This window comes from Monodon monoceros, unplaced genomic scaffold (genome assembly GCF_005190385.1).
Source record: "Monodon monoceros isolate NGI ecotype Baffin Bay Population unplaced genomic scaffold, NGI_Narwhal_1 Super_Scaffold_11, whole genome shotgun sequence".
NCBI lineage: Eukaryota > Metazoa > Chordata > Mammalia > Artiodactyla > Monodontidae > Monodon > Monodon monoceros.
The window spans coordinates 130,911,566-130,926,821 of NW_021703767.1; the positions used below are offsets into that span (position 1 = coordinate 130,911,566).

Below are 15,256 nucleotides of genomic sequence, written 5' to 3' on the forward strand. Positions count from 1 at the left end.
CAAAATTTGTTTCTCACAATTCTGGAGGCTGGGAAGTCCAAGACCCAGGCAGAGCAGATTGCGTCTGGTGAGGACCCTCTTTCTGGTTCATAGACAGTGTCTCTGTGCTGTGCCCTCACGTGGTGGGAAAGGAGCAATCTAGCTCTCTGGGGTCTCTTTTATAAGGGCACTAAACACCTCCCAAAGTCCCAACCTCCTAATACTATTAGGTTGGGCATTAGGTTCTACATATGAATTTGGGTTGGGTGGGGGGAGGTTTCAGTGGGGGACACACAGTTTTTTACCCCTCCCTGGTTCCTTTACTTCCTCTCTGAATGTGGATGTAATAGCTGGAACTTCAGCAACCATCTTAGAACTTGAGGGCACTTTGAAGATGGCTCACTAAAAAAGATGAAAGTCTCCCTGATCATATCATGAAGTGTAGTATAGAGATGGTGATGGCCAGGTTTCCTTCCTGTGAGAGAAAAATTCAGTCCCTCATTTGTCTTGTGGGGTCAGAGTGGTCTCTGATACGTAGCAAATACAAGCCCTAACTGACACATCCCCCTTAGTACTGACCTCCATCCTGGGGCAACATTGGTTGGATCAGAAATAATTCTGCTAGGAATAAACCTACCTAAGGAGGTAAAAGACCTGTACTCAGAAAACTATAAGACACTGATGAAAGAAGTCAAAGATGACACAAACAGATAGAGAGATATACCATGTTCTTAGATTGGAAGAATCAATATTGTAAAAATGACTATACTACCCAAAGCAATCTACAGATTCAATGCAATCCCTATCAAATTACCAGTGGCATGTTTTACAGAACTAGAACAAGAAATCTTAAAATTTGTATGGAGACAAAAAAAGACCCTGAATAGCCAAAGCAGTCTTGAGGGAAAAAAACGGAACGGAAGGAATCAGACTCCCAGACTTCAGACTATACTACAAAACTACAGTAATCCAAACAATATGGTACTGGCACAAAAACAGAACAGGATAGAAAGCCAGAGGTAAACCAACACACCTATGGTCAACTAATCTATGACAAAGGAGGCAAGGCTATACAATGGAGAAAAGACAGTCTCTTCAATAAGTGGTGCTGGGAAAACTGGACAGCTACATGTACAAGAATGAAATTAGAACACTCCCTAACACCATACAAAAAATAAACTCAAAATGCATTAAAAACCTAAATGTAAGACCAGACACTATAAAACTCTTAGAGGAAAACATAGGATGAACACTCTTTGACATAAATTACAGCAAGAATTTTTTTTGATCCACCTCCTAGAGTGATGGAAATAAAAACCAAAGTAAACAAATGGAACCTAATGAAACTTAAAAGCTTTTGCAAAGCAAAGAAAACTACAAACAAGACGAGAAGACAACCCTCAGAATGGGAGAAAATATTTGCAAACGAATTAATGGATGAAGGATTAATCTCCAAAATATATAAACAGCTCATGCAGTTCAATATTAAAAAAACAAACAAACCCAATCCAAAAATGGGCAGAAGACCTAAATAGACATTTCTCCAAAGAAGACATACAGATGGCCAAGAAGCACATGAAAAGCTGCTCAACATCATTAATTATTAGAGAAATGCAAATCAAAACTACAATGAGGTATCACCTCACACCAGTTAGAATGGGCATCATCAGAATATCTACAAACAACAAATGCTGGAGGGGGTGTGGAGAAAAGGGAACCCTCTTGCACTGTTGGTGGGAATGTAAATTGGTATAGCCACTATGGAGAACAGTATGGAGGTTCCTTAAAAAACTAAAAATAGATTTACCATGTGACCCAGCAATCCCACTACTGGGCATATACCCAGAGAAAAACATAATTCAGAAAGACACATGCACCCCAATGTTCATTGCAGCACTATTTACAATAGCCAGGTCATGGAAGCAACCTAAATGCCCATCAACAGACCGATGGATAAAGAAGATGTGGTATATATATATAATGGAATATTACTCAGCCATAAAAAGGAACGAAATTGGGTCATTTGTAGAGATGTGGATGGATCTAGAGACTGTCATACAGAGTGAAGTCAGAAAGAGAAAAACAAATATCGTATATTAACACATATATGTGGAACCTAGAAAAATGGTACAGATGAACCAGTTTGCAGGGCAGAAATAGAGACACATGTAGAGAACAAACATATAGACACCAAGGGGGGAAAGTGGTGGGGGGTGGTGGTGGTGGTGGGACGAATTGGGAGATTTTGATTGACATGTATACACTAATATGTATAAAATAGATAGCTATTAAGAACCTGCTGTATAAAAAATTAAATTAAATTTTTTAAAAAATGAAATGCCAAATTTTTCATGCAACTTTTGGCCAATGAACTCATACTTTTTACTTCCTAGAGGATGAGTTGGTTTTAATTCAATAAAGTGAATGGAAACACACACACACAAAAGAAACACTCTGATGTTCTGATGTCAGAATGCCCCAGGGGTTCCAGGGGCCAGGCTGGCCATGACTCTGTCAGACATGCACCCCAACTCATCTGCCTCCTCCCCCACCTTCTACGGGTGTTGATCTGTAGTAAACATCCTCTGCCCCAAACTCCATCTCAGTCTCTGCTTCTGGAGAACCCAATCTGCAATACACTCCATAATCTCTCAAAGTCCTTCCTGGCTCTAAGCGTCTATGTGGAAAGACCAGTGGAGAAAATACAGCAGAGTAAGGGCATGGGCTTCAGAGTCAACCCTGTTTGAATCTTCATGCTTCCCAGCTATGTGGCCTTCAGGAAAGGACTTAAATTTTCACATCTATGAAAGACAGACAACAGTTTCTCCTTTGTGTAATAGGGAAGAACAAACCTGACTCCATATTAGATCTGTTCATTTTTTTCTTTAATTTTATTGAAATACAGTTGATTTACAATGTTGTGTTTAATTTCTGCTATACAGCAAAGTACTTCAGTTATATCAATATATAACTGAATATATTCTTTTTCGTATTCTTTTCCATTATGGTTTATCACAGGATATTGAATATAGTTCCCTGTGCTGTACAGTAGGACCTTGTTGTTTACCCATCCTATATATGCTAGTTTGCATCTACTAACCCCAAACTCCCAGTCCATCCCTCCCCCACCACCCCTCCCCCTTGTCAAACACAGGTCTGTTCTCTGTATTTCTGACTGTTTTTTGCTTCATAGATACATTCATTTGTGTCATATTTTAGATTTCACATATAAGTGATATCATATGGTATTTGTCTTTCTCTTTCTGACCTGCTTCACTTAGCATGATCATCTCTAGCATCATCCATGTTGCTGCAAATGGCATTATTTCATTCTTTTTTATGGCTGAGTAGTATTCCACTGTATATATCTATACCACATCTTCTTTATCCATTCACTTGTTGATGGACATTTAGGTTGTTTTCATGTCTTGGCTATTGTGAATAGTGTCGCTATCAACATACAGGTGCATGTATCTTTTTGAATTATAGTTTTCTCTGGATATATGCCCAGGAGTGGGATTTAGATCTGTTCCTTTTACTTTAAACTTTGTGCTCTGTTGCCTGTGCTTAATCATGCTGGCTCTTTACCTTTTGTAAAAGAATATTGCCTATAGCCTGAAATATATAGGATAGCACATTCTCAAGGCTCTGACATTTAAGAGTCCGTTCATATAGAGGTAAAAAGTTGCAGAACAGAGAATAACATTTGTCCTGTTGGAGGTTTACAGGAACCTTATGACCTGACCTACGCGGTGCAAGAACGAAGGATTCCAACACCAAGAAGTTTGTAACAACCAACCATGTTTCTCCCTTTCCTTGCCTTTAAAAATGTTTGTTGAAACCCTTCAGGGAGTTCAGTGTTTGGGGGGCATGAGCCACCCATCTCCTTGCGTGGCCCTGTAATAAATTTTCTCTGTTCCAAACTCTGACATTTCAGTATTGTTTGGCCTCACTGTGTGTTAGTGTGCACACGAACTTTTGTTTGGTAACATTTAGACAGTTATTGTGTGGATTAATTGAGCCAATGCATGTAGAGGGCCTGGCAGAGGGAATGGCATATGCTAATAACATTATTATAATTCTTCCTTTGGCAAGAACCTCCTTGTCCATTCAACTTCACACAGTGATTCACATAAAAAAATTCCCTAATGAGGGTGCATGAAGCAGCAAACACTAAGATTTATATGTATTTTCCCATTTAATCTTCCTGGGAACCCTACAAAGTGGTTGTCATTAATATCTCCATTTTACAGATGAGAAAGTTGAGGTTCAGAGAGATTGAATAACTTGCCCAAGGTCACAAAACCAGTAAGTCGTGGAGCTAAGATTCAAATCTGGGTCTCTCTGTGTCCAGAGTGTGAGATAATAAGAAATACATGTATTGGTCTCTGCCCCAAGATTCTAACACAGAGCTCCTAAAATCCTTGTAAAAAGGGATGCTGGGAGAATCTTTAGTTCTAATATTGTCTTTGATCCTGGTTCCTAATACTGTTTCCTAAATCCCTTGGAATTTCCTGGGGGACAAGAACATCTTCTGTTCAAATGAGATGACTCGGTGTGCTCTTTGATGAAGGCTGGTCACAGGAAAGACCAAGCCATGATTAGAAGCTTGGAACTTTCAGCCCCTCCCCTCATTCTACAAAGAGAGGAGGGGGCTGGAAACAGAGTTCCTAATCGATCATGGCTATGTGACAAGGTTCCATAAAAATCCCAATAGGGGATTTCTAGGTTAGCAAACACATCCAGGTACTAGGGGGTTGGCACACCTGTGGTGGAGGGGGTAATTTTCCCTCTACCTCTAGTGGGTTCTTGTGGCTGGACTAATAATGAAATTAACACAAGACAGATTAACAGGCAGAAAAGAAACAGTTTAAATAGTGAGCACAGAGGTCACATAGAAATGGCACCTACGAAGTGGCCAAAGCAGGCAGCTTTTAAACTTTTTAGACAAAGAAACAGTAAATTTGAAAGGACAAAGAAACTTAGGTTTGGGTGCTTAATTAGTAAAGAAGTAACAAGGTTTGTTTATGTGAGCTCCTCGGCCCTGGGTTCCCTGCCTCTGGATGTCTCTCTACCTCCTGGAATGGGGAGGATGCCTTTCATGTGGGAGATTTGTTTCCTGCTCTCAGCAGACAGAGAGGAGGGTAAAAGTCACTCTCATATCAGCTGTTTCTTAAATAACTTTAATTCAAAACAATCGATACACTATTGAGACATATTTGGGCTCCAACACACCTCAGCTCCACGGGGACTGAATTTCCTGCACCTGGGGCTCTTCTAGACCTTGTCTTATGTATCTTTCCACCTGGCCATTCCTCTGCAACCTTTATCATATCCTTCATTATATAAGAAACTAGTAAACATGAGCATTTTCCCTGAGTTCTGTGAGCTGTTCTAGCAAATGATGGAATCCAGGGAAGGGGTTGTGGGAACCTCTGATTTGTAGGCAGTTTGGACAGAAGTTGTGGGTCACCTGGGAACCTACTGCTTGTGATTGCCATCTAACATTCAAGGGACAGTCTTGTGGAACTGAGCCCCTAACCTGCGGGGTCTGTGCTAACTCCAAGTCAGACTTGAACTGAATTGTGGGATACCCAGCTGGTCACAGAGAATCTCTTGGTGAAGGGAAATGCCCAGACATTTGGGGACCAGAAGCGTCAGAGCAAAGTCTTCTGTGTGAGGAGTAACAGGAGACACAGGCATGTGCCGTCCTGAGTGAGACGCAGAGGCTGAGCGCTTTGCTGCACAGCCATGATGCCCGTGGCTCTGTCCCCACCATGCAGCCCTTCCCAAATTAGCAGGGGCTGAAGAGATGATTGCTAGTTCAATATTAGGCAGGGGAAGCCTCAGGGAGAATACAGATACAGATCAGTATTTGGTTCTATACATTTATGTTTGTTGATTTTAGGGAAAGATAATCCTCCATACACTCCCTGGATCAAACTAGGACACAACTGAAGAATGCAATCGCTGTGCATGTAAAGCTCCTCTGGGAGCTCCAGAGGGAGGGAGTAAAGGGGCTGGAACCATGGAGAAGTGGGAGGAGGAGACAAGTGGAGGTCAAGCTGGACAGTAGGACAGTGAGGGGCAAAGCGCAGGCGGCAGCTGTGGCTGGGGGACTTCTAAGAACAGGGATCCCTGTTGTCTGGTGTTTACAGACCAGCCGGACTGGCCCAGATACCCCAACCCCACGGTGATCTGCAAATAATCGGTAGCGGAGACTTCACAGGAGTGTGAGTGGCTTGGGGGCAGCAGGGAAAGGAGGCAGGGGCTGGTGTGTGCAGGGGGGGTGGTTCACATCTAAAAGAAGGGAATGGCCACAAGAGACAGAATGGAATACAGAAATCAGCAGAAACAGGAAATCAGAGCAACGATAACTGGGAGAAACATGTGCCTTCAAGAGTCTCCCCAAATACTAAGGAGGCCAGGATTTTGGAGGACTTGACACATCCAGGTGGTGCTGGGTCAGATTGATTGGAAAATGGCCAGGTACCTCCACCTCGGTGTCCACTGCTTCTGCAATGGCCGAGCCTGGATGTTCTCTGACCAGGTCCCTTAAAGAATACTAATCAGATAGAGAGACACTGCCCCACCGCAAGTCACCTGGGAAAGAGAGTGCATGTGTGTATATACATGTGTGCACGTGTGTGTGTAGGGGCATGGAGCATTTGGGCCTGGAGCTGCCTTCCCCTGCCTTCCCCTCCCCTTGGGCTCAGCCTTTGAGAGCTGAGGAGGGGAACGCAGAGAGAGGACTGCTGAGGGCTGAAGGGAATCATGCCTATGAATGGGTCCTTCTGGGACCTAACTTTTTCCCTCTTCCAACCACAGTACACATAAATGCTCCTGCATTAACGGACTAGGTCTTACCTGTCCACAGAGGAGCCCACCTGTGGGGAGAAAAGCACGGAGACTTATCAGCTGTCCACCCGCGAGACCATTTCCCCTAAGGGCCTTACCGGCAGCCCTCACACCCACCTGGAAGAGAGCCTGTTTAGTTCTTTTGGGTGGCAGGAGGTAGGCGGGTAAGGGGACAGAGGCCTGACCCTCTTGGCCACGCCCCCATCAAAACAGACACCCCTTCCTCACCTGCCTCTTTCCCACCCACCATAACAGGGAGCAGGCAGGGGGGAAAAGCAGCTGTAATGGGGCCCTTTCCACTTCTCACAGCAAACAGGAAGCTCATCCCACCCTGGAATGCTGTCTTCCCTGGAGTAGAAGGCAGCAGCCTGGAGCGGGAAGACTAGGCAACCTGGGGTTCAAACTTACCCCCAGCACCTACAAGATGAGAGTCCTTGCAAAAGTAGCAACCTCTTGATGCCTGTTTCCTTGCCAGTAGAATTGAGATAGTAGTTGTGGGGATTCAGAATATGTCACCCCAAAACATGCCATTTGGGCATATTGATTATTTTGAATTAAAGGTACTTGAGAAGCAGCCAGTACAAGACACTCTGAATCTTCTGAAAGCAGGAGGTGAATCTTCCATGTGAAAAGTACCCCCCCCCCCAGTGCTAGGAGGGTAGAAGGCACCCCTCATCACCAGAAATAGGGAATTCAGGGCCCAGAAGCCTGTATAAACAAACCTGTTACTCCTTCACCAGTTCACTACCCCAAGCCCAAACCCCTTTTCTTGTCAATTCTTCACAAATGTATTATTTCTTTGTCTAAAATGTACAAAAGCTTCTTGCTTTCGTTACTCCTTTGAGTCTCATATTTTTATAGGGCTCCTGTACATAGGAAATTAAATTTGTTTTTCCCCTCTTAATCTGTTTTATGTCAATTTAACTGGTAGACCAGCCAAAGGATCTAGAAAAAAAGAAGGGAAGTTTTCCTCCCCACTCAGTCTTGTGCTCACAGCGGGGCTCTAAGAAGGCGATTGCAAACACAACACACTTGGAGCAGAGCTAGTGCTCAGCAGATGGCAGTTTACTTTTACTCTGGAAAACCCAAAGCCCTCCCCACCATTTACTCTTTCCCCCAAGTCAACTTGAAAAAGCAACAGGGGGCTCATCATTTGACTGACCTGAAGGTCAGTATCTGCAAGCATCTGCCTCGATCAGGCACAGGCTGTGGGCCTTCTTAAAACAAAACAGATGTGTGGGGATGAGACCAAGGAGCCCATCCTCCCAACCCCAACCTGTGGCCCCTGATTTTCTCAGAGTAAAGAGCTGAAAATGACAAAGGGTTTGATCAGGGTGGTGTATGGAGCCTGGAACAGAGCCCATCTCCACGCCCCCGCCCTCCCCACGGCTGTTGGCTTCTGGCTCTGATGAGCCTGGAGGGAAATTGGGAGAGAATGGAATGGGGTGCAGACCTCTGTGAGCTGGTCTTATTGTGTTACTGAGTCCAAGCTCACTCTGCTTGCCACACGACAGGCCAATAAATTAGAGACAAGGTGTTGTGGCAGAGAATAGCAACTTTATTCAGAAAGCCGGGCATCTGAGAATATGGCAGACTAATGTCCTAGAGTCCCATCTTATTGGGGTCTGGATGCCAGTTTTTTTCATAAAACGGGGTGGGGGGGAGGGTGGGTGAGGATGTAAAATAAAAAGGCCATAAGTCTTCCAAAGTATCTCCTGGCTTGGCCAGCCTGAGGGAGGGGTTGTGTTAATTTCTTCTTTTCTGCAGCCATTCACAGGTGGGCAGGGTCAAGGTGTTTCCCTGTGAGCTGAACAAAGGAACTTTAGTTTAACATGCAAGGGGAGGGGCAGGATTCCCCGAGGCAGGCCATTATGTATGCTTACAGCTATAGAGAGCATCCTTTTAGTGATTATAGTAACAAAAGCAACAAAAAGCAAAGATAAAGTAAAAGAAACAGATCTAACATGGAGTCAGATCCTGTTCTTCCCTTCTACAACTGTCTAAAATAACTGGGAGTGGGGGCAGGCACAAGGCCCTTCTCTCTTCCTTGAACCAGAGTCTCCTACAAAACAAGAGCCTTACACAGCTGCAGAAGCAGCAGTAAAGCTTGCTGTCTCCAGGGCACAAAGACTCATGTATCTGGAGGAAGGATGGAAGAAAAACTCTACCCCAGCTTAGGGCAGAAACCTCTCTTGTGGGAAGGAAGCTGCTGTACTGTGAAAACACTCAAGCAGCCCTGTGGAGAGGCTCCCATGATGAAAAACTGAGCCCTCTCCACCTCCCTCCCCCCCCATCCCCTCCCTGTCCCAAGAACCAGAATCACCTTTCCAGATGCATGAGTAATCCACCTTAGATGTGCCACCGCAGTCAAGTCTTCAGCTGACAACTGGCTTCAACCTCATTATAAACACCAAGCTAGAACCATTCAGCCTATTTGCTCCCATATTCTTCACACACACAAACTGTTAAAGCCAAGCAGGACCCTGCAATTCCTTTCTGTGTCCCCCATTTCTCATGTGCAGGAAATAGGCTTCATTTAGCCTCTTTGACCTTCCCTGACTTCCAAAGGACAGATTTAAACAATTGTTAATCAGGGAAGGGAGGGAATGCAGAGACAAGGGAGGAGCAGTCAAGAAACAATAGTACAGACTTGGGGCAGGTCCTGGTTTCTCTTCAAGTAATATATATAAGGATACCTTTGAGTTCTTCTGCAGGAGCTAAAGCCTCCACCCAGGTGGAGGATGTTAACTTCAGGCTGAGCACAAGATTTCTGGAGCACCATCCTGTTACCTCACCACTGACCAATCAGAGGAAAGTCACACACCCTGCGGCCCTCACCCCAAATTTTGCCTATAAAATTTTTTCCCAAAAAACCATCAGGGAGTTCAGGGTTTTTGAGCACAAGCCACCCATCCCCATGGCCCTGTAATAAAACTTACACTGCTCCAAACTCTGATGTTTCAGTTTGTTTGGCCTCACAGTGTATCAGGCACATGAACCTGTGTTAGGTAACACTGTGAGACATAATAAATTATTACTTGTTTAAGCCACTAAGTTTTGGGGAGATTTAACAGTAATAGGAAACCAATACACGATTTTATACATCAGAATAACAAGTAAAATTTCATTTGAAGAACTCTGTTGTGTAAAAGAAAACAACAGCAAACAAAAAACTTTAGTATCCATGTAATCCAACCTTCTTAATTCATTAATTAGAAATAGAGCCAAGGAAGATAAAGGTATGGTGACATAACTGAGTCAAGGCAAAACCAAACCAGCACACAACTTTGATGGCTACTTCATTCCATAGCATTCAACAAGATCAGATATTGAGAGAACAAGGTATTCAGAACTTGGTTTACAGAAAAGACTGGTTTATCCAACCTGGTTGTTAAGGCAAGTACCAAGATGTTCCTGAGGGAAGCTTAGATGCCTGGCCTTCAGGTTTAATCTGATAACAAGGTGAGACAGGAAGTGATCAGGGAACAACCTTTTAAAGAATGATATGGCCCAAGGACATGACATAAACTGGTTAGAACCAACTAGGTCCAAGATGGCGGATGAGTCAACTTCCGCTAGACCTTGAGCCTCAGTATACCCTCAGTGTAACACATCAGCACACTAACTGACACACCCACAGGTGCCATGACAGTTCAAAGGTCAACCATAAAAGGTCAAAAAGTGGGTGGTGGTCCAATTCCTGGAAATCCCCACCCCTTCCCCAAAATAGCTGGAATACTCCTCCCACTCATTAGCCTATGAAATTACCCACCCCTATAAAAATTGACAACCCCCTTACCCTGGGTTCTCTCTCACCTTCTGAAATGACCCACACCCTGTCTATGGAGTGTGTATCTCCCTGAATAAATCTTCTTTCACTTTACTTTGGCTCGCTCTTGAATTCTTTCCTATGCGAAGCCAAGAACCCACACTTGGCGGCTGTCCCAAGGATTCACCTGAGACCTGGGACATGACAATCCTCTCGTGCCCCACTCTTTTTCATGCAAGAAAGGGTTGAGGTAAATGGCAAGACGTCACTGTTTATCGCTATCCTGAACATAAGGCATGATGAGTTGGAACTTTAAGTCTTTATTAAAAAAAAAAAAATTTATAAGCAAGTTTAAAACTCATCAATCCATTAACTAAAAACTTTGCTGCCCCAAACATGGCAATTTCCAAACACCAAATCAGTGATTTGCAACATAAATAAAGCAATCAGAATGATGAAAATAGAAGCCTTCCAGCAAAATCCACTTCTGAGAGCTGCTGCCAAAGGGAGAAGAAAAAACATTTTCAAGTTAAAATTTGGACTGAAAATGAGCTGAGAATAAGCTGAAGATTATCACCTCTCTCTGAAACCCAGTGGTTAATTACACTGTTGCACAGCAAGGTGCATACAGATGTAGCTGGGATAAAAGAAATAAATGTACGTTCAGAGAGAATTCAAACCACAATTCTCTTGATGGTATGTTAGTCACTTCTTTTTCCTGAGCACAGGCCAGGCTGAAAATATTATGCTGACTTCCTTCCGTAGAGGTTGTGAAATTGCTAGAAAATGGCTGAGGACCTTTGTCCTGTCTCTTCAAATGACAAGTTCCCAGATCTCTCCTTTCAACACTCCCTGGTCACTGCTATTTATGTTCCCACCTGGAAGCATATGCAGTGTGTGAGACCGGTCCCAAAACTTGCTGGGGTTCTTGCTGTTTCCCTAGTCTGTGTGAGTAGCAAAGATGTGGAAGGTCTCACACGTGCAGGGGCTGGGGCTGCTGCACAGGTCTACATGGAAGCGCTTTCCTCTCTACTCAAAATATGATTTATATTATGATTTAATTTTTATATAAATGCATCTACTCACAGTCAAAGGCAGGTAGAATAGGGCTATTTAAATAATTAGAATGAGCAGAGTAGCTCATGTTGAAACGAAGCAGGACCCTGTGGGGTTCTCCCAGGTACAAATCCTTTCCATGTCCCCTACTTCTTGTTCATAGGAAACAAGTTTCATTCAGCCTCCTTGACCTTCCCTGAGTTCCAGACAGGGAAGGGAGGGGATGCAGAAGCAAAGGAGGAGCAGTCAAAACAAACAAAACTAAACAAAACAAAAAACAGTGCAGAGTAAAGCAGGGTCCTTGTTCCTCCTCAAGGGATATACATAACAATGTGTTTGAGTTCTGCTACAAGAACTAAAGCCCCCACCCAGGTGGAGGATGGTAACACCAGGCTGAGCACAAGATTCCTGGAGCACCACCCTGTTACCTCACCACCAACCAATCAGAAGGAAGTCACACACCCTATAGCCCTCACGCCAAATGTTGCCCTTTAAAAACTCTTCCCCCACAAACCATCAAGTAGTTTGGGGTTTTTTGAGGACTAGCTGCCCACTGTCCTTGCTTGGCCCTGAAATAAACCTTTCTCTGCTCCAAACTCCAGCGTTTCAGTTGGTTTGGCCTCACTGTGCGTCAGGCACACGAACTGAGCTTGGGTTCAACAACAATATACAATGTGCCAAGGTGACGTATTTTGCAGTAGTGTGTCCTGACCCCACCATTAGTTTATTCTCTTCTTTATCATGGTTGATTGAAATGTATTATTATTAGCATTGTTATTAATAGTTTTTAAATTTTCTTTTATCTTTACTGCTCATTGTTAATAAAGTTATGTAAATTTTTAGAACTATTGTCAAAATAGAAAATTATCCAGTTTCTTTCACAGATGTAGAAACTGGAAGATTTCAAGGCATGTCAGGTTTTCCTGTGCACTGAGCAATATTAAAGAATTATCACATCAGTATACTAAAAGCCATTCCTAGACCCAGTCACATACAATAAACATTCTATTAAGGGTTTGACTTTGTATGTGAGCCAAGGCCCACAAAGCTCTCCTAGGAAAACTGGCCTGCTGCCTGGCTGACAGGTCCCAGCCTCACAGACAGATAGGAAGGTCACTTCCTGGGAGGCCACAAAGCTGAGAAAGTTGAAAATTGAGAGGACCTCAAGAAGAGAGGAATTTACCAAATTGATAGGTTCTCTATGTTAAATCTGGTGGACATAGTGTCTTGGGTTTTGTTCCTCAAGCCTAGGAAAGAAAATAATAGAGACTTTATAAAGTCCAATTTGAGATTCCTAATCCATATAGTTGCCCAATACTATATGGCTCTAGATTTGAAAAGCAAACTTGAGGAAGCCTTTAGGGTTACTTAACGCTCTCCCTGCACCTCTTAAACTTTGCAGATTACTTACGATCCCAGTAGAGGAGACTGTCAAGAAAAATTATCCTAAACTTGAAAATAGGCCAAGATTATTGGGCATTCTTTCAGAGTAATGTTGGGAGTGTTCCTCTGACTGGCTTTCTATGGACCAGGCTATTTTATAGCTCTGTAGGGGTAGAGGCAAACTTAACAGAAAATTGACGGCAGTGCAAATAATTTTTGCCCTAAAGCAATACAGTGGCTGCCTGACAAATGCTGATTTTGTCTGGTAGTAAGACAATTGATTTCCATCTGTAAAAATGATAACCTTCAAAGTTACTCTTTATTGTCTGTAGGATATTAACCAATTCTGCATCTCTGAACAAACTCATTTCAACATTTTCTTTGGTCTGACTCTTGTAAAGCTCTGTTCTTCAAATTCTCATTTGAATTAGTTTTAACATTTTACTGGTTCCCTAATGAGTGGAATAAAATCTTTGACATGTTCATTTTATATTTTTATGAAGTCATGTATGCAACTTTTTGAGAAGTATTTTTCAGCACATGAAACCAAGCAGGATCCTGTGGGGCTCCTGGGCACAAAAGTCTTTCCATGTCCCCTGTTTCTTATTTGTAGGAAATAGGCTTCATTCAGCTTCCTTGACCTTCTCTGAGTTCCAGAGGATAGATTCAAACAGTTGCTAATTAGGAAAGGGAGGGGATGCAGAGACAAGGGAGGAGCAGTCAAGAAACAATAGTTCAACCTTGTGGCAGGGTCCTGGTTCCTCCTCAAGGGATACACATCACACTATCTTTGAGCAGAACTAAAACCCCCACCAAATGGAAGATGATAAGTACTCGATGGAGCACTCTTTATTCCAGAGAGAAGGTCACAGTTCAATAGCCTTGAGAACCACAGAAGCCCATCATGAGACCACCTGATGCCAGATGATCTCTAGATTGAAGGAATGCAGACCCTGCACGCACCCTGATCCCTATCAGCAACTCTGCCCATTAACTATAAGACTCCTCACAACCCCCCACTCCCACCCCAGGTTGAGACACACAGTTTTGAGGGCATTAGCCTGCTGTGGCCCCCTTTGCCTATCAAAGCAATAAAGCTATTCTTTTCTGCCTCACCCAGAACTCTGTCTCCGAGATTCAGTTCAGTGCTGGTGCATAGAGGCCGGGTTTCCTTATCAAACATGCACTAAAAATATTCCAGCAGTTATAATATGCCTCCTTAGCCCAGTCTTAAGCTCCAGTTCACACTATGGAGCCAGATTAAGCTTCCCATTGTCCAGCTCTGACTCTATTACCCTCTTGTTCAAAACTCTTCAATAGCTCCCTCCTCTTGATACAAGAAGGTTCAAATACATTAGGTTGGTATCCCAGGCCTCTTACAATCATGCCCCAACATCTCTAGATCTACCCTTGGCTTCAGGTAGACAGTAGGTACCTAATTAATGTGTGGTAACAAATGGATGACTGAACTCATTAATACCATTTACCTGAACGTAATGGCTTACTTTCTGCTGTTAAGAATGAAAGCTGTCCCTTTCCCTTATTGGGCATCCCACCTAAAGTATTTTTCATCTGGCTTCCCCCAGGAGCAGAGGCCAAGACAAGGTTTTAAGGATCAGTAGTTTGAGAGCTGATTTGAGAAAACTCCAGCAAATATGTAAAAAAGGTGGCCTGGGAAGAGAACAATGTGACAGAGGGTGTGTGATGAAGCCAGCTCCCATGGTATGTGACTGTGAAACAGAGCAGAACCCGTGCCCACACCCACAAGTGAAAAGGCCCCTCCATGTTTATAGAAGAGCTGAAGTCTCCCAGACCACTCTGGGCCACAAAGAGCAGGCTAAAGCTGCTAATGATTGGGACAATGGAGTCACAGACTCAGTGACTGATGAATGTTCCTGAGTTGTCTGACAGATACTGTAACTGCCACCAGAGGGAAAAAGCTAACTGCATGATGAACAGACTGCAGCCATGACATAAGCTGCTCCATCGTGAGCAGTACTGAATGTATGGCTAGTACAATTCCAAGAACTGGCCTTAGGAGAGTGGGATTAACACTATTGCTCATAATTATCTATATCTTTGTGGGCATCCAACTAATTGTAGTTTGTTCTGCCCATGTATGAAAATGGGCAACTACAACTGTCAGCAAAGAGATGCTACAGACCCATGTCAACATCTTCCACTCTAAGAACATGGCACCTTGTGTCATCA

At 43.4% G+C, this 15,256-nt stretch overlaps 1 pseudogene; it reads right to left on the bottom strand.

Annotated features, from left to right (window-relative positions):
• LOC114890362 overlaps window positions 1–15,256 on the bottom strand; it is a 71,708-nt pseudogene that overhangs the window by 26,931 nt on the left and 29,521 nt on the right.